This window comes from Eurosta solidaginis, chromosome 5, assembly GCF_040869045.1.
Source record: "Eurosta solidaginis isolate ZX-2024a chromosome 5, ASM4086904v1, whole genome shotgun sequence".
NCBI lineage: Eukaryota > Metazoa > Arthropoda > Insecta > Diptera > Tephritidae > Eurosta > Eurosta solidaginis.
In genome coordinates this window covers 259,439,365-259,463,635 of record NC_090323.1, presented here as the reverse complement: position 1 = coordinate 259,463,635, position 24,271 = coordinate 259,439,365, and positions in this window count along the sequence as shown.

Sequence of the window (24,271 nt, the reverse complement as noted above, 5' to 3'; positions counted from 1 at the left end):
TAAGCTCTCACCCGAACTTAGCCTTCCTTACTTGATTTAAATTTAAATATGTATTTATTTGTAGCGATGTAAACTCAATTTCTATATTCCTGTAGGTGCCGTCTTAATTAAGGTCATCAATTTTAACGAATATGTTAAAGACGAACAGACATTTAAATCGGAATCAAATTAAAGTCCCATTAACACTTAATAAAAGATCTTGATTATGACAACCCACTAGGTTTCGAGCAGTGTTGTTGTTGAAAATTTAATGCACTATCCCCAACTATGTATTTGTGGTAGGAGAATACAGTAGTACTAATTAGCAGTTCGAAAACAAATAGAACTAATTAAGTAAACCCTTCTTTGTACGTTGGTATATTTGTTCCTTAAAAATACAGTTATTGTATACATATCACATGACCGTTCTCAAATAAATAAATCTGTTTGTTCAATTTTTATTATACCTGAAACTTTTTGAGGTAATTTACTCACTACCTCAAGTGAGAGGGGGAGTGAATAAAGTAATTAGCATTTACTTCACTTCATTTAACCTTGATTAAAAAGTATTCTTATTCCTCTGATCTAGAGGAAAAATCTTTTGATTGTTTTGCATTCACACAAACAAATTTTTTATAAACAGAACAAATTCGCAATTGCGCAGCTTTTCTTTTATCCACGTGGTATTAATTTGGAAATACTAGATATGGATATAGTTGTGATAAAAGTGAGTGCACTCTTCTCCGAGAGTCATAAAATAAAAAAAAATATCACTTATTTGGCGCTTTGTGCCATATTTTTCGTAAACCGAGCGCCTGACACTTTTGTCAAAATAATACTCGTATTTTTCGTTCATTATTATTTTCAACTTATTTTGAAAATAATTTTTAACTTCTTTGTTTGATATTATTTAAAAACGTGTTTTTTTAGTTTTTTCAGGCTATATTTATTTATTTGTAGCGGTGTAAACTCCATTTCTACATTTCTATCTTAAGCTCTTTAAATTTACCGAATGTGTTAAAGATGAACAGACATTTAAATCGGGATCAAATTAAAGTCCCATTAACACTTAATACAACATATTGATTATGTCAACCCACTAAGTTTCGAGCAGTGTTGTTGCTCAAAATTTAGTGCCCTGCCCCCAACTGTGGTTTTGTGGCAGGTGAATAAAATAGAACTAATTAGCAGTTTGAAAACAGATATAACTAATTAAGTATACCCTTTGTACGTTTGTCTATTTCTTCCTTAAAAATACAGTTATTGTACCCATATCACATAATCGTTCTCAAATTAATATACCAACTCAATTCTGCAAATACTTACAGTGATGGAAAAAGAATAGGGACAATTTACTGCCAAATACTAAATCAATTATATCAGCAGAACTTCAACATCTTCCTTGGAATATTGCAGCCTATAAAAATAACATTTAAAGGTTATTTCATTAAATTACATTTTATGACTAAATAACCTATATTGCTATTTTAATTTACTTTACATGGATGATCGCCTTGGTGTTGTTATTACACCCAGCTGTACTTGTATACAGGGTATTATAACTTTGATTGGATAAATAAATAAATATAAATTTCTCTATATCCAAATCATCAGTATCGAAAAAAAATTTGGTTGAGCCATATCCGTCCGCCCGTCTGTCCGTCCGTCCGTTAACACGATAACATGAGTAAATATTGAGATATCTTCACCAAATTTGATACACGAGCTGATCTGGAATCAGAATAGATTGGCATTAAAATTGAGCGAAATCGGATGATAACCACGCCCACTTTTTATATATATAACATTTTGGAAAACACAAAAAAAACCTGATTATTTAGCAAATAATACAACTAGAATGTTAAAATTTGACGTGTGGACTGATACTGAGACTCTTGATAAAAATTTGGAAACAATTTTTAAAATGGGCGTGGCACCGCCCACTTGATACGGAAGTAATACTACATCTCCAGACTCAAGCAGAAAGTAAAAAAAAGCATATTCAGCTACGAGACGTGCACAATATATAAGCAACGAATGAGTTCGCAAATAATGGTCGCTATGCTACGAACGTGCCAGTTACTCGGTGTCCTTTAACGTAACCGGCGTTGACTTCGCTGGCCCATTTGTGGTGAAGACTTCCCCCTTGCGACGAGCTTCTTACTCAAAAGCATACGTTAGCGTATTTTTATGCTTTTCTATTAAAACAGTCCATCTCGAATCTTACACAAGTTAGACAGCTGAGGTCTTCAGAGAAGCCTTCTCTTGCTTTGTAGGACGATGCGGATTACCCCACAAAGTAATGTATGATAATGGAAAGGCATTCGTTGGGCTTCTACTTATTTACAATTAAAACAAGAGTTACGGCGCGTTTTTATTTATTTTATTGATGTTTTCTTAGTGCTCCGTACCCCATACGAGTGCAATTTTATAGGGCTTTATAAGAAGTTTCAAGAACGAACTTTTTACCCTTTATAACGCAAAAATATAAAGAAACACGTTTTGTCCCTATTATTTTTTCCAAGCCGAACTTCTACTGGTTCACTTTTTCGCAAAAAAACTACCTTAAATTACTATTTTTATAGGGTGCACTATTCCAAGGGAGATATTGAAGCTCTGCTTATATAATTTATTTAGTATTTTGCCCTAGTTGTCCCTATTATTTTTTCCATCATTGTATATAAATAAACAAATAAATAAATAAATGAAAGGGCGATAACCTCCGAAGAGATTTAAGGCCGAGCTTCTCTTTCAATTTGCGTAGTGTTCCCTTTAATTTTTCCTAAAAATTGGCGGGACTGGGCCCAAATGTTTTATGTCGATTCCAAACGGCATCTGCAATGCAGATGCATTTTCACTGAGAAGCTTTTCATGGCAGAAATACAGCCGGAGTGTTTGACAAATCACTTCCGAGGGGTGACCCCACTTAAAAAAAACAAATAAATGTAAGTCGCAATAACCTCCGGAGAGATATAAGGCAGAGCGTCTCTTCCAATTTGCGTCATGCTCCTCTGGATTTTCCCTACAAATTGGCCGGACGGGACCTACATGTTTTATGTCGACTACAAACGGCATCAGCAAGGCAGATGCATTTTCACTAAGCTGCTTTTCATGGTAGAAATACACCCGGAGTGTGTGTCGAATCACTTCCGAGGGGTGACCCCATTTAGAAAAAAATTTTTGATGTTACTTTGCCCGGGAGTTGAACCAGAACCCTCTGTGTGATAGGCGGAGCACCCTACCACCACACCACGGCGGCCGCCAATTACCATATATGTCATACTTCTATATTGCTACTAAAGGCTGGGCACACACGCAAACATTGTGTTAATGTTTTTGTTTTCATATTCAATAATCGAATGTACCTAAATTAAAATTTTTTCTTGTCACACGTATGCTGCTACAATCACAAAAATTTAGTAGGCTGTCTTTTTTCCAATTAAAAATTCGTTTTTATTTACACAACAAAATTTTGTATAAATAGCACCCACAAATTTCAACTTCCTTCACTTTATACTTAAAAATCGACAGAAAATCTTTAAGTTAAATGAATTTAGGCAGTTCTTTCGTCATACTGTTTGCCTTCCTTAGCTGTATTTTTACTAATACGAATTCGGAATATCGCGTTGTCGGTGGCAGTGATTGCGATATAAAGGATAGCCCATATGCGCTGGGAATATTTATTGACGAGCAATATAGATGCATGGGTGCTTTAATCACTTGGAAGAAGGTGCTTACATCGGCCTTTTGCTTGGGAAATTACGACGCGCCTCGCATCACTATTAAAACTGGTGCAACCGATTTACGTGAAGCAAAAAGAGTTCGCACTGGGGAGGGTATAATTCGTCCAAGTGATTTTACTACGATACCGGTAGAAATGGATTTAGCTGTGATTCTTTTGAATAAGCTTATCAAATATAACAAGCTACCACCATTATCACTTTGCGAAATTGAATTAACCCCGGGCGAAAAATTGCGAATCAGTTCATGGGGTTCGAAAACTGGAATGGATTCGGAAGTTTCGCATATACTCCAATCTGCAGAATTTGAAGTAATCCCAACCAACGAATGTAAGGAGCAATATGAGGCTCATTATATTGCGGAAAGCAGAACTCTCCCACCAACAGCAATTTGTTTAATGGATACGGAGCATGCAAAGAATACGTGTTGGGGAGATCCTGGTGCACCGGCCTTTAAGGATGGAACACTTTGTGCGATGGTAGCAGGTGGGCACCAACATTATCCGATTATATACACAAGTATGAGGAATATTGATGTTCGAAATTTTATAGCAAGTGCGAAAAATCGAATTGCAACGCGTTTTTTTAAATCGACTGCTGAGTTTACCTAACTCGGCTGAACGCCCCATCTCAGAACTTTTTTAATAAACATTTTAACTCACGTCAAAACATAGAATTTATGCTAAGATAGAGCGTTTTCTGAACGGCAGCTGAGATATGGTGATATGTCAATAAGCAGTCAATATGGCAACATTTCTTTTTGTGTTACTTACAAATAAATAATAAAAAATGTAATTACGAATTAAGAAAAAATGTTTGGTTGTATTTAATTAAAGTGTGACGCATGCAAATGCCTTAGGATGTGAGATCAAACTTGAAATATAGCTTTCAAGTTCCCTCGTTTATGAATAGAATATGAGACAAAAAGAAAATAACGAAATAAGTGAAGCAAACTTGACCGATCCATATCGGTATAAAACAATTGATCCAACCAACCTTATGGAAATCAATGTATTTGTTATTGATATCTTAGCTTTGTTGTTGATATCTTGGCGGCCACCGTGGTGTGATGGTAGCGTGCTCCGCCTACCACACCGAATGTTCTGGGCACGACGCACGACTATTTTACTTTTCCATATTGCAAATTCAATTTTTAAATAGGCCAAAATAATTTCTAACAAAAATAATAATAAAAATTTCTAAAAAAATATTTTCTAACAAAATTAGGGAGGCTCGAAATTCATTTCAGACCTATGGTCCCATGGGCAATATTACTCAGTATGACCCGTAGATTCAGAAACTGGATGTGCCTTTTCAAAAATAAATTTGACCCACCCTAGTATGTATATATTGGCCTAGAGCTCAACCATACCTTTAGGAAAAGAATTATTTGCATGCAATTAAAACATATTTTTTAATGATGACAAAGAAGAATAACTTCGCACGCACTTACATAAGTACACGCACCCTTTTTATACTCATCTGAGCAGAGCTCACAGAGTGTATTAATTTTGTTCGCATAAAGGTAATCCGTAACGGCATAAACTAATCGAGATAGATATAGACTTCTATATATCAAAATGATCTGGGCGAAAAAAGAAATTCATTTAGCCATGTCCGTCCGTCCTTAAACACGATAACTTGAGTAAATTTTGAGGTATCTTGATGAAATTTTGGTATGTGTGTTTTAAAAGGTAGTGGGCCTTAGTTCTATTGGTGGACGCCTTTTCGAGATATCGCCATAAAGGTGGACCAGGGGTGACTCTAGAATTTGTTTGTACGATATGGGTATCAAATGAAAGGTGTTAATGAGTATTTTAAAAGGTAGTGGACCTTAGTTCTATTGGTGGACGCCTTTTCGAGATATCGCCATAAAGGTGGACCAGGGGTCACTCTAGAATTTGTTTCTACGATATGGGTATCAAATGAAAGGTGTTAATGGGTATTTTAAAAGGGAGTGGGCCTTAGTTCTATTGGTGGACGCCTTTTCGAGATATCGCCATAAAGGTGGACCAGGGGTGACTCTAGATTTGTTTCTACGATAAGCGTATCAAACGAAAGGTGTTAATGGGTATTTTAAAAGGGAGTGGGTTAGTTCTATTGGTGGACGCCTTTTCGAGATATCGCCATAAAGGTGGACCAGGGGTGACTCTAGATTTGTTTCTACGATAAGCGTATCAAACGAAAGGTGTTAATGAGTATTTTAAAAGGTAGTGGACCTTAGTTCTATTGGTGGACGCCGTTTCGAGATATCGCCATAAAGGTGGACCAGGGGTCACTCTAGAATTTGTTTCTACGATATGGGTATCAAATGAAAGGTGTTAATGGGTATTTTAAAAGGGAATGGGCCTTAGTTCTATTGGTGGGCGCCTTTTCGAGATATCGCCATAAAGGTGGACCAGGGGTCACTCTAGAATTTGTTTCTACGATATGGGTATCAAATGAAAGGTGTTAATGGGTATTTTAAAAGGGAGTGGGCCTTAGTTCTATTGGTGGACGCGCTTTCGAGATATCTTTGTAAAGGTGGACCAGGGTTGACTCTAGAATGCGTTTGTACAATATGGGTATCAAACGAAAGGTGATAATGAGTATTTTAAAACGTATTGGGCCTTCGTTCTATAGGTGGTCGCCTTTTCGAGATATCGCCAAAAAGGTGGACCAGGGGTGACCCTAGAATTTTGTTTGTACGATATGGGTATCAAATTAAAGTTATTAATGAGAGTTTTAAAAGGGAGTGGCCCTTAGTTGTATATGTGAAAGCGTTTTCGAGATATCGAACAAACTGTGGACCAGGGTGACCCAGAACATCATCTGTCGCGTACCGCTAATTTATTTATATATGTAATACCGCGGAGAGTATTCCTGCCAAGATTCCAAGGGCTTTTGATTTCGCCCTGCAGAACTTTTTCATTTTTTTCTACTTAATATCGTAGGTGTCACACCCATTTTAAAAACTTTTTTTCTAAAGTTAAATTTTGCGTCAATAAACCAATCCAATTACCACGTTTCATCCCTTTTTTCGTATTTGGAATAGACTTATGGCATTTTTTCATTTTTCGTAATTTTCGATATCGAAAAAGTGGGCGTGGTCATAGTCGGATTTCGGCCACTTTTCATACCAATACAAAGTGAGTTCAGATAAGTACGTGGACTGAGTTTAGTAAAGATATATCGAGTTTTGTTCAATTCATCGTGTTAACGGCCGAGCGGAAGGACAGACGGTCAACTATGTATAAAAACTGGGCGTGGCTTCAACAGATTTCGCCCATTTTCACAGAAAACAGTTATCGTCCTAGAATCTAAGGCCCTACCAAATTTCACAAGGATTGGTACATTTTTGTTCGACTTATGGCATTAAAAGTATCCTAGACAAATTAAATGAAAAGGGCGGAGCCACGCCCATTTTGAAATGTCCTTTTATTTTTGTGTTTTGTTGCACCATATCATTACTGGAGTTTGATGTTGATATAATTTACTTATATACTGTAAAAATATTAAATTTTTTGTTAAAATTTGACTTAAAAAAAATTTTTTTTTAAAAGTGGGCGTGGTCGTTCTCCGATTTTGCTAATTTTTATTAAGCATATATATAGTAATAGGAGTAACGTTCCTGCCAAATTTCATCAAGATATCCTCAACGACTGCCAAATTACAACTTGCAAAACTTTTAAATTACCTTCTTTCAAAAGTGGGCGGTGCCACGCCCATTGTCCAAAATTTTACTAGTTTTCTATTCTGCGTTATAAATTCAACTCACCTTCCAAGTTGCATCGCTTTATCTGTCTTTGGTAATGCTTTATCGCACTTTTTGTGTTTTTCGAAATTTTCGATATCGAAAAAGTGGGCGTGGTAATGGTCCGATTTCGTTCATTTTAAACAGCGATCTGAGACAAGTTCCCAGGAACCTACATACCAAATTTCATCAAGATACCTCAAAATTTACTCAAGTTATCCTGTTAACGAACAGACGGACGGACGGACATGGCTCAATCGAATTTTTTTTCAATACTGATGATTTTGATATATGGAAGTCTATATCTATCTCGATTCCTTTATACCTGTACAACCAGGCGTTATCCAATCAAAGTTAATATACTCTGTGAGCTCTGCTCAACTGAGTATAAAAAGTTCTGCAGGACGAAATCAAAAGCCCTTGGAATCTTGACAGGAATACTGTTTGACGCGAGTGAAGCAAGCAGAAGTAAAAACGACGATAATTAAATTTTGTGACTTCTTTATTTGCTTGTTCAAGTACAACTATGATTCTTACAATTTAACATTTCATGACATGATACTGCTAGATTGCTCTCTAACTGTATGAAAATTGTACTCCCTTACTTGAGATGTATGAAAAGGTAAATGTACATAGGTATAGTTAGGATGCAAAAATATGATGTGTACATAGGTATAACCAGTATGCAAAGTATGATGTGTACTTAGGTATAACTAGTATGCAAAAGTATGATTGTGGGTACAATTATTGACCATTAGTATTAAATACATGATTTCGCTTAATGTACCACGCCCAACATACTCCCTCCGTTGAAAGGGCTCCCTTTCAAACGTCTTCGGTTTCCGGTAGTGGGGCTAGTCGATGGATAGCGCGTCGAATTGTACCTTTAGTCGTGCGTACGTCAGCTACCCGCACCTTGCCGTCTTTCCCTGGAATTACGCTGATAACTCGAGCTAATAGCCATTGCTGTGGGGGAAGGTTATCTTCCTGCACGAGCACCAATTGCCCGATCTTTATATTTGGCTCAGCTTTGGTCCATTTCCCTTTTTGTTGTAGTGTATGCAAATAATCACGGGTCCACTGCTTCCAAAATTGATTTTTTATATAAGTAATTCGTTGAAAATATGTTAAGTATGAAATATTTTTATCAACATCGAACTGCATATCAGGCAAGGCCTTCAGTGACGTTCCAATCAGGAAATGAGCAGGCGTAATTGCCTCAGTATCGTTTGGATCATTTGAGACCGGAGTAAGCGGGCGAGAATTCAGCACAGCTTCGATTTCGATGAAAAGAGTTTGAAGTTCTTCGTACGTAAGATTAGCTTGAACGAAATTCTTAAGCAACAATGTTTTAGCTGACTTCACAGCGGCTTCCCAAAGTCCTCCAAAGTGGGGTACCCGTGGGGGTATGAATCGAAAGTCAATCCCAATTTCGTTACTGTAGCTGATCACTTCGTTCAACACCGTGTCATTTAAGTATTTTTCAGTAAACTCCTTAAGTCGCGAGCTAGCGCCAACGAAATTAGTTGCATTGTCACAAAACAAACGTGAAGGGATGCCGCGTCGACCAATGAAGCGCTTAAGACAAAGCAAAAAAGGAATTGGTTGACAAATCTGAAACCAATTCGATGAGAACAGCTTTCGATGAAAAACACACAAATATGGCAGCGTAAGTTTTGTAGGGTGGCTTGCCTCGTAAGCGATAAGATGTGAGAAATGGGCCGCAAAAATCCACTCCTGATACAAAAAATGGTCGTTGAGCCTTAACACGATCTGCGGGAAGGTCACCCATTATTTGACCGATAACCTTGGGCTTGTAATGAAAGCAGTGCGTGCACTTGCGCACAACCTTGCGAACGATTTCGCGTCCATTCACGATCCAAATTCGTTGACGCAGTAACGAAAGCAATACTTTCGGTCCGGCATGAAGATTGCTACGGTGCAAATATTCAATATAAAGATGAGTAAATCTATGTGATTTGGGTAAAAGTGCGGGATGCTTACAATCATAGGGAACTTCAGCATTTTTCAGTCGTCCGCCGACTCTTAGAATAAATCTGACGTTGCCGTTTGTGCTTATTGGTTGTAGAAACGGTGAAAGACGTTGGAGATCCGATTTGAGAATACCGCCAGATTTAAGGCAATTTATCTCAGTGCTAAAATGAATTCGTTGTATATCAGATACTATTATCCAAAAGATATAATCCAATTCGGTGGCTGGAATGTGTATCACGGTTTTCGGGTTAATATGACGATTTGGAGGAAATTTGTTGAAGGTGCGATATACAAAGGAAACAATTCTTAAAATTTTGAAGAACGAAGAAGTGTTTTCAATTATGTTTTGAATAATGTCCACAGTACTACTACTTGTGTTGCATGTGAATGCGATTTTTCGCCTGCGCTCGAGATCTGTTTGTGTTTCAGTTTGATTTTCGACTGGAGGCTAGTTCTCCGCTTCCTTTTGCAAAAAACTTGGACCTGTAAACCATATAGTACTGGCAAGTTCTGACGCGCTGTGGCCGCGAGAAACAATGTCTGCTGGGTTGTCTTTTGTAGGGACATGTCTCCATTCAACTCCTGCGGTATTGTCTTGTAACTCAGAAATACGATTGGCTACAAAGCAAGTCAAAGTGGAAGAATGCATTTTCAACCACTGTAAAACGATTTTGGAATCTGTCCAAAAATAAATGTTTTTTACGTATTTCAAAACCTTACATTTTATTTTTGTCCATGTCCTACTGAGGAGCGCAGCTGCACATAACTCCAATCGAGGTATGGATATAGCCTTAATTGGTGCCACCTTTGACTTGGCGATGAGAAGAGTGGTTTTAAAAGTTCCGGCGAATGATTGGCGAATGTAAATGGCGCACCCATATGCGCGAGATGAGGCATCTGCGAACCCATGTATTTGACCACTGTCCTGAAGACACGTGAATACATAGCGAGGAACTCGTATACCATTTATGTAATTTAAATCATTTTTTATTTGCAACCACATTGAGTACAGATCCTGTGTGAGTGGTTCATCCCAATCCATGTGTTGTATCCATAGCTCCTGAAGTAAAATCTTGCAACGAATTGTAATAGGACTTAGCAAACCCAAAACATCGTAAATTTTTGCTACAGTTGACAAGATTGTTCGTTTGGTTGCAATAGAGCATTCATTGGATTCAAAGCTAAAGCAGATTTCGTCCCTCATAGGTTTCCATACCATACCCAACGCTTTGGTAACATTGTCATCACTTACTTTTATCTGAATTTCTTCTGCTGATTTTTCGATTAGTTGTGGGCAATTTGAATTCCATTTCGCAAGCTGTAGACCAGCATGTGCCAGTAAAGTAGTAATTTAGTCTTTTATCTCTAGCAACTCCTTTACACTGTTGGCTCCAGTCAATAGGTCGTCAACGTAAAGATCCTCTCTCAACACTCTTGCTCCGACTGGATAGCGATTCCCATACATGTCAGCAAGGTGGGCTAAACAGCGTATGTCTAAAAATGGTGCAGATGACATGCCGTAGGTCACTGTGTTTAGTTGAAATAATTGCAAGGGAGCACTTGCAGTTTCTCTCCATAAGATTAGTTGGAAGTTTCGATCGTTTTCTTCAACAAGAAATTGTCGATACATTTTTACTATAGCGGCTGTGAGTGCGTACCGATGCAGACGAAATGTTAATAAGGTTAAAATCAGTTCTTGCTGAATGGTTGGTCCAACCATTAAAATTTCATTTAATGCTTTATTCGACGAAGTACGCATTGAAGCGTCGAATACCACCCTTAGCTTTGTTGTGGTACTTTCGGGGCGTAGCACGCAATGGTGAGGTATAACGTAATGTAGACTATCAAGCTGAGTATCTGCAACTGCTGTCATGTGACCTAAAGTTTGATACTCTGCCATGAATTCGCAGTACGACTGATGAAGCCTAGGATTGAGATAGAGGCGGCGTTCAAGTGCAAAAAATCTTTTACGCGCACCGTCAATGGAATTTCCAAGGGCTGCTGGAGATTCCTTAAATGGTAGGCGCACTTGTAATCGGCCGTCGGAGTGTACAAAAATATTAGATTGAAAATGTTCTTCACATGCTTTCTCTTCTTCGGATAGTTGCGGTGGCAGCGAAGTAATCTCTTCTACTTCCCAGAATTTGCGCAGGAATGACTCGACAGATTCCACTTCTCTCACCACATTGCAAGTTAATGGCTGAGTTATTGGTTGTTCACATTGTCCGCCTACAACCCATCCTAGAGAGGTGTTGACTAAAAAAGGCAAACCGTTGCCTAGAGTTAGCTTTTCTCCGCGCAAAATATCAAAGAAGACCTCACTGCTAATCAGTACATCGATTTTTTGAGGTTTGTAAAACAATGGATCAGCAAGATTAATTCCTTCGGGAATAGTCCAATTTTTTGAAAAAATATATTCGCTAGGCTGCATTGACGATATTTTCTTAGTTACCGCAAACTGTGTAGAACGTTCAAAAGTTGAAAAACGAGAGCGAAATGTAGCATATACTGCATGCTTTAACGTTGTTTGAACGTCACCGATTCCGGAGATTTCCTGATTCGATATTTGTCGCTTCAGCTGCAAGCGTTTAGCGGTTTCTTCAGTAATAAAGTTTACTTCGGAACAAGAATCTAACAGAGCCCGAACGGGTTGGAAAATCCCAAAACTGTCTTTCATTAGAATTATGGCTGTTGGGATAATAGCTCTTTTTTGTGATCGTATCACCATAGCGACTGGTGGATTTGACTCAGAAGACTGCTGAGCAGTGCTAGGCTTTGCATCGGAACTCGGTGAAAATATGTGTAAGTGTGTATGATGCATGCCTTTACAAACTCGACATTTAAATTTGGAAGGGCATTTTGCTACAGAGTGGCCTTTTCGCAAACAATTTATGCAAAGACCTGAACGCTTCACAAATTCAAATCTACTTGACACAGGAAGAGCTAAAAACGAGGTACAATTTCCCAATGTGTGTTCTGCTGTTTGACAATAAGCACATGTTGAATGAGAATTCACAAATGTGTGTGAAGTCTTTTTTGAATGCAACCTTTGTTTCGAGTCACGATTATGCTCAGTAGACTCCGTGGGTTTTGCATGACTCTCTAAAAATTGGCATCTCCTATTTAAAATTTTATAACATGCTTCCCAAGTTGGAAGCGAGTCATAGTCTTGTTTTTCCTCATAGGATGCTTGAGAACCCTTATCTACTTTTGAAAGAACGATGTGAATGAGAATAGAACTCAGAATTTGAGTTTCTGAACCCAACGATAATAGTGATGCACGTATAGCTGAAACCTTATCAATGATGAGACGTAACGAGTTAGAATCTGCATTCTGCATGGGTGAAATATTAAACAAAGTTGAAATTTAGTCGCGAAAGATTAAAGTGTTATTATCAAAGCGATCCTTCAAGCGTTTTAGGGCCTTAGTGTAGTTGTCTTCAGTGATTTGAAACTGCTCCACAACTGACAATGCCTGACCTGAGAGGCAACCCAACAAATAATTGAATTTGTCAATTGTTGGAATTGTAGGGTCTTTGTCGACGAGGTTAGAAAACGTAAGCGAAAATCTTTTATACTCGGCATATTTGCCGTCAAATTTAGGCAATTTTTGAGCAGGGAGACGGGTATGATGTAATGTACTGAGTGTAGTCGATGTATTTAAAAAACTTGTTTCTGCTGCACTCGCACGACGAATGCTATTTAGCAATTGCATAATCTTTGCCTTTGCGGTAATATAACTCTCCTCGATATCACTCCTGGCACTGTCTGTTGGACTGTTTTTCAATTTGTCCCTGAATATGGCATTGTTGCTTAAAATAGGACTCAAGGATTTGAAGGTGACATTCTAAAATTGTGGGGTCCGTTGTTTCCCCTAACTTGTCTATTTTGGCCTTCATATTGCTAATATTCCGTTTCATAGTGGATCGTTGCTGTTTGAGCGACGATAATTGTTCTTCGTCTTCTCCCGACATCGTATTACAAGTTAAAGTGGACGCGCAAAGGCTTAATAATTGAATTGACCAGCAAAAACCAACAAGCGCAACTAGAGTATAAGAAACTAACGGCGATTGAGATTCACTGCCAGATTTTTACCTTCTAAGCGACAGAAATGCTAAATAAGGGTACGAAAACACTGTAGCTGCGGTTGACCTTCGATTGACTTTCCACGCTGATGCAGAAAACGTTACCAAACGAAGTTTTTGCAAAAAATTATTACGAGAGTATTGTATGTTGGGTGGGTGCTAACAATTGAACTATACCGTCTATTTTACTTTAAGCACAGTAATAAGCAAATAAATAATAATAATATGATTACTAATACATATGTTTGTATATTGGTAATATCTTAAAATTTATATGTGCTTAATCTTACGCCCTTTGATTTGCTTAACACCAGACTTGATGAACGGTGTAAATGTTGCTTGTTGTTAGCTGCTCGCCCATGTACATAAGTACGTTTGTTGATTTTACCGCTTCAGTGAAATGTTTGGTCAAATTACAATTTGTTTAAAAATTTGATTTAATGACGTTGATCGTATGTTAAATCACGAAAACTATAAATTTTGACTTTTTTGGACACTTAATAAAAGTCCTGTCACGGTCGCCAATGACGCGAGTGAAGCAAGCAGAAGTAAAAACGACGATAATTAAATTTTGTGACTTCTTTATTTGCTTGTTCAAGTACAACTATGATTCTTACAATTTAACATTTCATGACATGATACTGCTAGATTGCTCTCTAACTGTATGAAAATTGTACTCTCTTACTTGAGATGTATGAAAAGGTAAATGTACATAGGTATAGTTAGGATGCAAAAATATGATGTGTACATAGGTATAACCAGTATGCAAAGTATGATGTGTACTTAGGTATAACTAGTATGCAAAAGTATGATTGTGGTTACAATTATTGACCATTAGTATTAAATACATGATTTCGCTTAATGTACCACGCCCAACACTGTTCGTGGTATTACATATATAAATAACTTAGCGGTACCCGACAGATGATGTTCTGGGTCACCCTGGTCCACATTTTAGTCGATATCTCGAAAAAGCCATCACATATACATCTAAGGGCCACTCCCTTTTAAAACCCTCATTAGTACCTTTAGTTTGATACCCATATCGTACAAACACATTCTAGAGTCACCCCTGGTCCACTTTTATGGCGATATCCCGAAATGGCGTCCACCTATAGAACTATGGCCCACTCCCTTTTAAAATAATCTTTAGTACGTTTCATTTGAAACCCATGGCTCAATTTCTATATTCCTATAGATGCCGTCTTAAGCTCATTAAATTTAACGAATATGTTAAAGATGAACAGACGTTTAAATCGGCTTAAATAAACGTCCCATTAGCACTTAATACAAGATCTTGATTATGTCAACCCACTAAGCTTCGAGCAGTGTTGTTGGTCAAAATTTATTGGCCTGCCGCCAACTATATTTATGTACTTTTCTCTATTTTCTCATTAGAAATACAGTTATTATACACATATCACATGATCGTTCTCAAGTTAATATATCAATTCAGTTGTGCAAATACTTACAGTGATGGAAAAAAGAATAGGGACAATTGACTGCAAAATACTATATCAATTATATCAGCAGGTGTTGTTAGGTTTTTTGTTTAAGGTGTGCCGCTTATGCAGGTCTATGACTGTGTGGATTTGGTTTTTCACGCTCTGTGTGGGTATAAACCATGGCGGAACGATACAAGGTGGCAGCATGGGATAGCTGGTTATAAACTTTTTTTAATTGATTCGATACATCAACTTCCGGCGCAGTATGATTTTGACATTTGTCCATCGAGTTTACAAAAACAAAGTGCATGGAATGTTTATTTATGTTTGTAGATATGGCACCATGCTGCCACCTTATATCGTTCCGCCATTGGATAAACGCAGCCATATATTTGATTTGGCAACTCTTTTCACAGGGGTTTTTTAAGGTATACATTTTTATACTCAGCTGACCAGAGCTCACAGAGTATATTAATTTTTTACACTCCCAAACATCAGAGTGCCGATATATGTATTGCTTTTTAAACGTTTTTGTTTTTGTATTCAATAGTCAAATGTACCTAAATTTAAATTTTCTCTTGTCACACTTTTGCTGCTACAATCACAAAAATTTTATAAGCTGTCTTGTTTTGATTTCGAATTCAAAACACATTGCGAGCATTTTCTATTAGCAATATAGGAGTATTACAAATATGGGTGAAAAGTTCTATCTGTTAAGAGCGCTTTACTTGTTGAAATTTTTTTTTAGCAAAACAAAAAAAACATGTTTACATTCTCATTCATCATGGGTACACCTCTAGTATTTGCCAAGAGGACGGAGTTGTTCTATAACGTAAGTACTGGCACCTGATTGTGGTTCTTCATTGACCGGCCAGTTCAGTCTAACCTCATCATTGGTACAGCAATCCTGCATATCTACATCTATACATATATATTAGAGCGGGTTAAATTGTATGGGTGGATTTTTTTATCAGGAGTATAGCAAAAACGTAATCTACAGATGAATCTAAGAAAAATTGCTGAAGACAACATACCTCTAAGTCCGATTTCGAGGTCCCGATTTTTGAAAAAAATCTTCATAGCTTCTAATAGAATTATAGGAAAATTATAATATTGTGCTTACTTTAAAGGTATTTTACGTACATTTCAGAATCCATATAAATGTCTATAATGTTTTTGAATTTTAGTAGAGATATCAGCCCTAAATTATGAGAAATTAGCCTAAAATGAACTTTTAAACACTATATTATCATTTTTAACAAATTTCTTATGGAATTTTTTTTTCTTTACATCTAAAATAAGTTTGGAACATTTCCAACAACTTTCATTCAGACAGTTTTTCTTTTTTGGAATTTGTTTAAGTAGAAACAAATTTTCAAAAAAAAACCTATATTTTCAAGTAATAAGCAAAAAACACAATTTTTATAATTTTAATGTAATTTATTTAAAAAATTATTTTTTTAATTAGAATTAACCACTTTAACGTATTTTTCAAAATAAAAGTAATGTTATGTTATTATTTTATAAAATCTTTTTTGCTCTCCATTCGTGGTTGTTTTTCACGACTTTCTGCTGTAACACGTTTGCAAACAGATGTTAACAACTGTACGTTCTCGATGGCTAACCAAAGCTACCCTGCTTGCTTTACGTCCATATACAACAACTAATACACCATCGGATATTTGAAAACTCTAGCAGTTTATATTATTAGAATTTATGTGCCAATGTATTTCAATGTAAAATACTAGAATTCAATTTATACGGCAGTGTACTTTTATCAAAGTTTATTCGTTGGACACGATACCTACCACGTAATTTACTTAATATTGTAGATAGCCATACGTTATAGAGCTATTAAAAAAATTTTATACTATCGAGAAGAAATACTTGATCTAACTAAACTCAGAGTTTACAAAGAATGTAATATCAAATCTAGTGCTTTAGATTATGCTGATATCATTGATCTGAATGACGATAATTTACGATCTGAACCGGCATTCACAAGAAATATTCCATAGGGTCACTTGGTACAATTCTTAGATTATGTTGAGCCAACACTAGATGATCCTAATATTCCAATGCATATACAAGGAACAGAAAAATATGTACAGTTGTTAACATTTGTTTCCAAACGTGTTACAGCAGAAAGTTGTGAACAAAAAAATTATCAGAATCGAAAAAAATTTGATTAAGTCATGTCCATCCGTCCGTCCGTCTGTCTGTCCGTTAACGCGATAACTTGAGTAAATATTGAGATATTTGCACCAAATTTGGTACACGAGCTTATCTGGACCCAGAATAGATTGGTATTGAAAAATGACTGAAATCGGATGATAACCACGCCCACTTTTTATATATATAACATTTTGGAAAAGACAAAAAACCTGATTATTTAGTAAATAATACATAGTAATAATACAAGAAATCGGATGATAACCATGCCACTTTTAATATATATAACATTTTGGAAAAGACAAAAAGCTGATTATGTAGTAAATAACACTGTGCTACAGTGAAAATACACTCATCAAGTGACCTAGCTAAGATTGTTTATCTAGTCAAGTGCAACACGAAACGGTATTTGAAAAATCCGCTATACCCTCAAATTTTTTTTATTGTTAAAAAACCGTTATTCCATGCTTGTCGGCACTTAAAAGTTCCTAGAGGGGCTATTTTTGAACCGATTTCAATTTTCCAACGGTTTCGGAAAGTTAAATAATGGTATTCTTAATATATAAACAGCAGTTTGTTAGTTTATAAGGTATAAGAAGAAAGTTTTCCACTTAAATCTGAAAATTTCGTAAAATTTTTTCGGTTTTTCGAGTTTGACGCCATTTTCTTGGTACAATTCGAAAACATGCTTTAAATACAACAAACATTATTGTCCTACTATTAATTCTGAGTAAAACTATATATTGAAAAATGTTAAAAATTGACGAAGCTACAACGCTTTTTCGAAAACAAGAATTTCAACCTTTTTACCACCCACTGCATAGCAACGTATGGTTGACATGCTTGGTCGACCGGTCGACCGGCCAGCGGTAAAACTGCATGATATCACCTCATTATATTATTTTTATTGATTCCATTGTTCGTTGTATACAGAAAAATTTTACTTTTTCAAAATAGATTCGAGTTAGAAATGTTTGCTTGATCTTTTTCGTTTAAATGACGAATCATCAGTTTCACGTATAAGTGACCAGCAGTAATTTGCTAACATCCTCACTTGGTTCTTTCTTGCAAACCGTTTTTCAATCGTCAATATCTCTTGATGAAAACGTTCTCCTTGTTCGTCGCTAAATTGACCGAGATTGTCTGGGAAAAATTCCAAATGGGAGTGCAAAAAATGAATTTTTGTAGACATGTTGCATCCCACTTCACCATACGCTTCCAAAAATTCATGTACCATCTCAACATACGTTGCTATGCAGTGGGTGGTAAAAAGGTTGAAATTCTTGTTTTCGAAAAAGCGTTGTAACTTCGTCAATTTTTAACATTTTTCATTAAATAAGGTCTAGTTTTACTCAGAATTAATAGTAGAACAACAATATTTGTTGTAATTAAAGAATGTTTTTCGAATTGTACCAAAAAAATTGCGTCAAACTCGAAAAAACGAAAAAAATTTACGAAAATTTCAGATTTAAGTGGAAAAATTTCTTCTTAAACCTTATAAACTAACAAACTGCTGTTTATATGTTAAGAATACCATTATTTACCTTTTCTAAACCGTTGGAAAAATTGAAATCGGTTCAAAAATAGCCCCTCTAAGAACTTTTATGTGCCGACAAGCATGGAATAACGGTTTTTTAACAATAAACAAGTAAGGAAGGCTAGGTTCGGATGTAACCGAACATTACATACTCAGTTGAGAGCTATATAAGCTAAAATAAGGAAAATCACCATGTAGGAAAATGAACCTAGGGTAACCCTGGAATGTGGTTGTATGACATGTGTATCAAATGGAAGGTATTAAAGAGTATTTTAAGAGAGAGTAGGCCGTAGTTCTATGGATGGACGCCATTTAGGGATATCGCCATAAAGGTGGACCAGGGCTGACTCTAGAATTTGTTTGTACGATATGGGTATCAAATGAAAGGTGTTACTGAGCATTTTAAGAGGGAGTGGGCCTTAGGTCTATCGGTGGACGCCTTTTCGAGATATCGCCATTAAGGTGGACCAGGGGTGACTCTAGAATGTGTTTGTACGATATGGGTATCAAATGAAAGGCGGTAATGAGTATTTTAAAAGGGAATGGGCTTTAGTTCTATAGGCGAACGCCTTTTGGAGAAATCGCCATAAAGGTAGACCAGGGGTGACTCTAGAATATGTTTGTACGATATGGATATCAAATGAAAGCTGATAATGAGTATTTTGAAAAGGAGTGATCCTTAGTTCCATAGGTGGACGCCGTTTCGAGATATCGCCATAAAGGTGGACCAGGGGTGTCTCTAGAATGTGTTTGTACGATATGGGAATCAAATTAAAGGTGTTACTAAGCATTTTAAGAGGGAGTGGGCATTAGGTCTATAGGTGGACGCCTTTTCGAGATATCGCCATTAGGGTGGGCCAGGGGTGACTCTAGAATGTTTGTACGATATGGATATTAAACGAAAGGTGTTACTGAGCATTTTAAGAGGGAGTGGACATTAGGTCTATAGGTGGACGCCTTTTCGAGATATCGCCATTAGGGTGGGCCAGCGGTGACTCTAGAATGTTTGTGCGATATGGGTATCAACGAAAGGTGTTACTGAGCATTTTAAGAGGGAGTGGACATTAGGTCTATAGGTGGACGCCTTTTCGAGATATCGCCATTAGGGTGGGCCAGGGGTGACTCTAGAATGTGTTTGTACGATATGGATACCAAATTAAAGGTATTAATAAGGTTTTTAAAAGCGAGTGGCCCTTAGATGTATATGTGAAGGCGTTCTCGCGATATCGAGCAAAATGTGGACCAGGTGATCCAGAAAATCATCTGTCGGGTACTGCTAATTTATATATATATGCAATACCACTAACAGTATTCCTGCCAAGATTCCAAGGGCTGTTGATTTCGCCTTGTAGAACGTTTTCATTTTCTTCTACTTAATATGGTAGGTGTCACACCCATTTTACAAAGTTTTTTCCAAAGTTATATTTTGCGTCAATAAACCAATCCAGTTACCATGTTCATCCCTTTTTTCGTATTTGGTATAGAATTATGGCATTTTTTTCATTTTTCGTAATTTTCGATATCGATAAAGTGGGCGTGGTTATGGTCGGATTTCAGCCATTTTTTATACCAAGATAAAGTGAGTTCAGATAAGTACGTGGGATAAGTTTAGTAAAGATATATCGGTTTTTGCTCAAGTTATTGTGTTAACGGCCCAGCGGAAGGACAGACGGTGGACTGTGCATAAAAACTGGGCGTGGCTTCCACCGATTTTGCCCATTTTCACAGAGAAAAGTTACCGTTATAGAATCTATGCCACTACCAAATTTGAGAAGGATTGGTAAATTTTTGTTCGACTTATGGCATTAAAAGTATTCTAGACAAACTAAATGAAAATGGGCGTATGGTATTTTGTTGCATCATATCATTACTGGAGTTGAATTTTGACTTAATTTACTTATATACAGTAAAGATATTAAATTTTTTGTTAAAATTTGAATTAAAAATTTTTTTTTTTAAAAAGTGGGCGTGTTCTTCATCCAATTTTGCTAATTTTTATTTAGCACATATATAGTAATAGTAGTAACGCTCCTGCCAAATTTCATCATGATATCTTCAACGGCTGCCAAATTACAGATTGCAAAACTTTTAAATTACCTCCTTGTAAAAGTAGGCGGCGCCACGCCCATTTTCAAAAATCTTACTAATTTTCTATTCTGCGTCATAACGTCAACCCATATACCAAGTTTTATCGCTTTAGCCGCCTTTGGCAATGAATTATCGCATTTTTTCGGTTTTTCGAAATTTTCGATATCGAAACAGTGGGCGTGGTGATAGTCCGATATCGTTCATTTTAAATAGCGATCTGAGATGAGTGCCCAGGAATCTACATACCAAATTTCATCAAGATACTTCAAAATTTACTCAAATTATCGTGTTAAAGGATAGACGGACGGACGGACATGGCTCAATCAAGTTTTTTTTCGATACTGATGATTTTGATATATGGAAGTCTATATCTATCTCGATTCCTTTATACCTGTACAACCAACCGTTATCCAATCAAAGTTAATATACTCTGTGAGCTCTGCTCAACTGAGTATAAAAAATTTGAGGGTATAGCGGATTTTTCAAATACCGTTTCGTGTTACACTTGACTAGATAAACAATCTTAGCTAGGTCACTTGATGAGTGTATTTACTTTTTTTTTTTGTAGCACTGTGTAATACACCTAGAATGTTGAAATTTGTCGTGTGGACTGATATTGAGACTCTTGATAAAAATTTGGAAACAATTTTTAAAACGGGCGTGGCACCGCCCACTTGTAATAAAATCAATTTTACAAATATTATTAATCATAAATCAAAAGTCGTTAAAGCTATAGTAACAAAATTCGGCAGAGAGATTGCTTTTACTATAAGGAATGCTTTGAAGTAAAATTAACGAAATCGATTAAGGACCACGCCCACTTTTATATAAATGCTTTTTAAAAGGGTCGTGGAATAATAAAATAAGCTATATCTTTGCAAAAAAGAGCTTTATTACAATGATATTTCATTTCCCAAGTGAATTTATAACAATAAATAGAAAAAACTTCAAATTAAAAAAAAAAATGGGTGTGGCACATCCCCTTTTATGGCTAAACAATTTTCTATGTTTCGGGCGCCATAACTCGAAGAAAAATTAGTTCAGAATAGAACCATATGTATATGTATTATTGCGCAGCCTTGTAACACTATTACGCACACAAAACACACAACAACAGGGGTGGCTTTCCGTAATTCGATGGTCGACACTCGTCGGTACGATACTTCAATTCGATATCGAACCCTCGATGAGGCCGTTTTAGTTTCCGCATTTCGATAAAGACACTCTAGTTCTCATATTTTGGGAAGTGTTTGGAAAGTGATGTGTGGCTGTCAAAAACTGTATGCTATAAATAAAAAGCAAAAAATATTTAATTGGCGTTAATTTTTGATTTTGGACGACTTTAGTGCGGAAAACTCGTCAGTTAATAGGAGGAGGATAACAGATGCATTAAATCCCATGGTGTTGCCACAAAAACAGTAAGATTATATATCAAAGAGTAAGTCTTAAATCTGTACATTTGCATTTCACAGCTTCCAAACAAAATACCGGCTAACCGAAGAAATTTTTGTGGAAATCTTAAGAGAAATGAACCTAAGGGAAGGCGTACAAACCACGTATATTCCTCGTATATTGCTACGGCAATTATCCGTTCTTCCGTGTCGGTTAAAGAAACGGCATCATATGGAACACGGCCCGTTCTTTTCAACTTTTCATGCATTGTCTTAGTTTTTATTTCGTATTATGTTTGTAGTCACGGCGGGTTTGATGCGGTTAATAGCTGCGAAAAGAAAAAGGAGAGAAAAACTGGTGCCGAGCTGTTTAGATCGAATGTTCGATACAACGCGACGATATTTTTTGTTAGAGAAAGCAAAAACGATACTTCGATACTCGTTTCTGCTCGATATCGAATTACGGAAAGCCACAACAGTATTTCAAGTGTATAGGTGGGTATGGAATATTCGGTTTCACCCGAACTTAGACCTCCTTACTTGATTTCTAATAAATTAAGGTTTGTGAAATTGTTCACAGGTGAGTATAATCTCTTTCACATGTGACTAGCTTTTTAAGTGAGTTAGTGAGATGAGTATAATTTTCTGCAGGGGTAATTTTAATTTTCTTCACAAATACTAATCGTAATTGTTTCTACTTACTTAAAACCAAAAGGTGGGAACAGAAAATAGAAATTAATCTCTCCCCGCTGGTGGACCCGACTCAAGAATGGAGGATTTTTACTCTAAATGGTCAGCAAACCTGATAGGTGACCAAACAGAATTACTCCCTAAGGTAGAAACCCAGCAGCTCTAGTAGATTCCTTTAAAACGTATCGCTTTCCGAATTCAATAAGGTGTATACAGCTTCGATAAACTAGAAATATCAAAAATGCTCTGAAAATTATGGAAGTTGCATGTCGAAAATTATCGACACCATGCAACTGTTGGGACCCCCCTACTAAATCACCTCAACCGCGACACCGAAATATTCCACGGTAATTATGAAGACTGGCCAGCATTTAGAGATATGCTTACGGCGGACTATGGTTATCATCCCCGATTAACACAAGCTGAAAAACTTTATCACCTGCTACAAAAGACAAGAGGAACTCTGCCTCAACCTACCTCTTTATGGCAAAAACCAAAATCAAAATAAATAACTCAAACTCAATTTCAATTGAAGTTGCTACCACACGAACTGACACTCCGGTCAATTTCCTCCATTGCGTTGGCTTGTCTAGAAAAATCCAGAACCGAAGCAGACACTTTGGCTCCACGTACCACGCGATGACAAACCCGCCGATTCAGGAACTCGAGCATACAATCAACAAGATTTCTTTGACTGCCCGTTATGGTGTAATAGCTTTCTAAGCCGAACATATTTTGGCCAAGGTACACCCCTTCGAATTCATCTCCGCCGGAGAAAAAACACATTAAGGCCGTTTCATACGCCACACTAAACACCACCTGATTCCCAATTCGATAGCCCTCACTCACGGGTAAGACGCTAAAATGAAACTCATAATGATATTGAAATGTCATCATTTAATATGGGTTTCAAATGGAAGGTACTAAAGAGTATTTTAAAAGAGAGTGGGCCTTAGTTCTATAGGTGGACGCCATTTCGGGATATCGCCATAAAGGTGGACCAGAGGTGACTCTAGAATGTGTTTGTACGATATGGGTATCAAACTAAAGGTACTAATGAGGGTTTTAAAAGGGAGTGGCCCTTAGATGTATATGTGAGGGCTTTTTCGAGATATCGACCAAAATGTGGACCAGGGTGACCCAGAACATCATCTGTCGGTTAACGCAAATTTATTTATATATGTAATACCACGAACAGTATTCCTGCCAAGATTCCAAGGGCTTTTGATTTCGTCCTGCAGAACCTTTTCATTTTCTTCTACTTAATATGATAGGTGTCACACCCATTTCACAAAGTTTTTTCTAAAGTATTACTTTGCGTCAATAAACCAATCCAAATACCATGTTTCATCTCTTTTTTCATATTTGGTACATAATTATGGCATTTTTTTCATTTTTCGTAATTTTCGATATCGA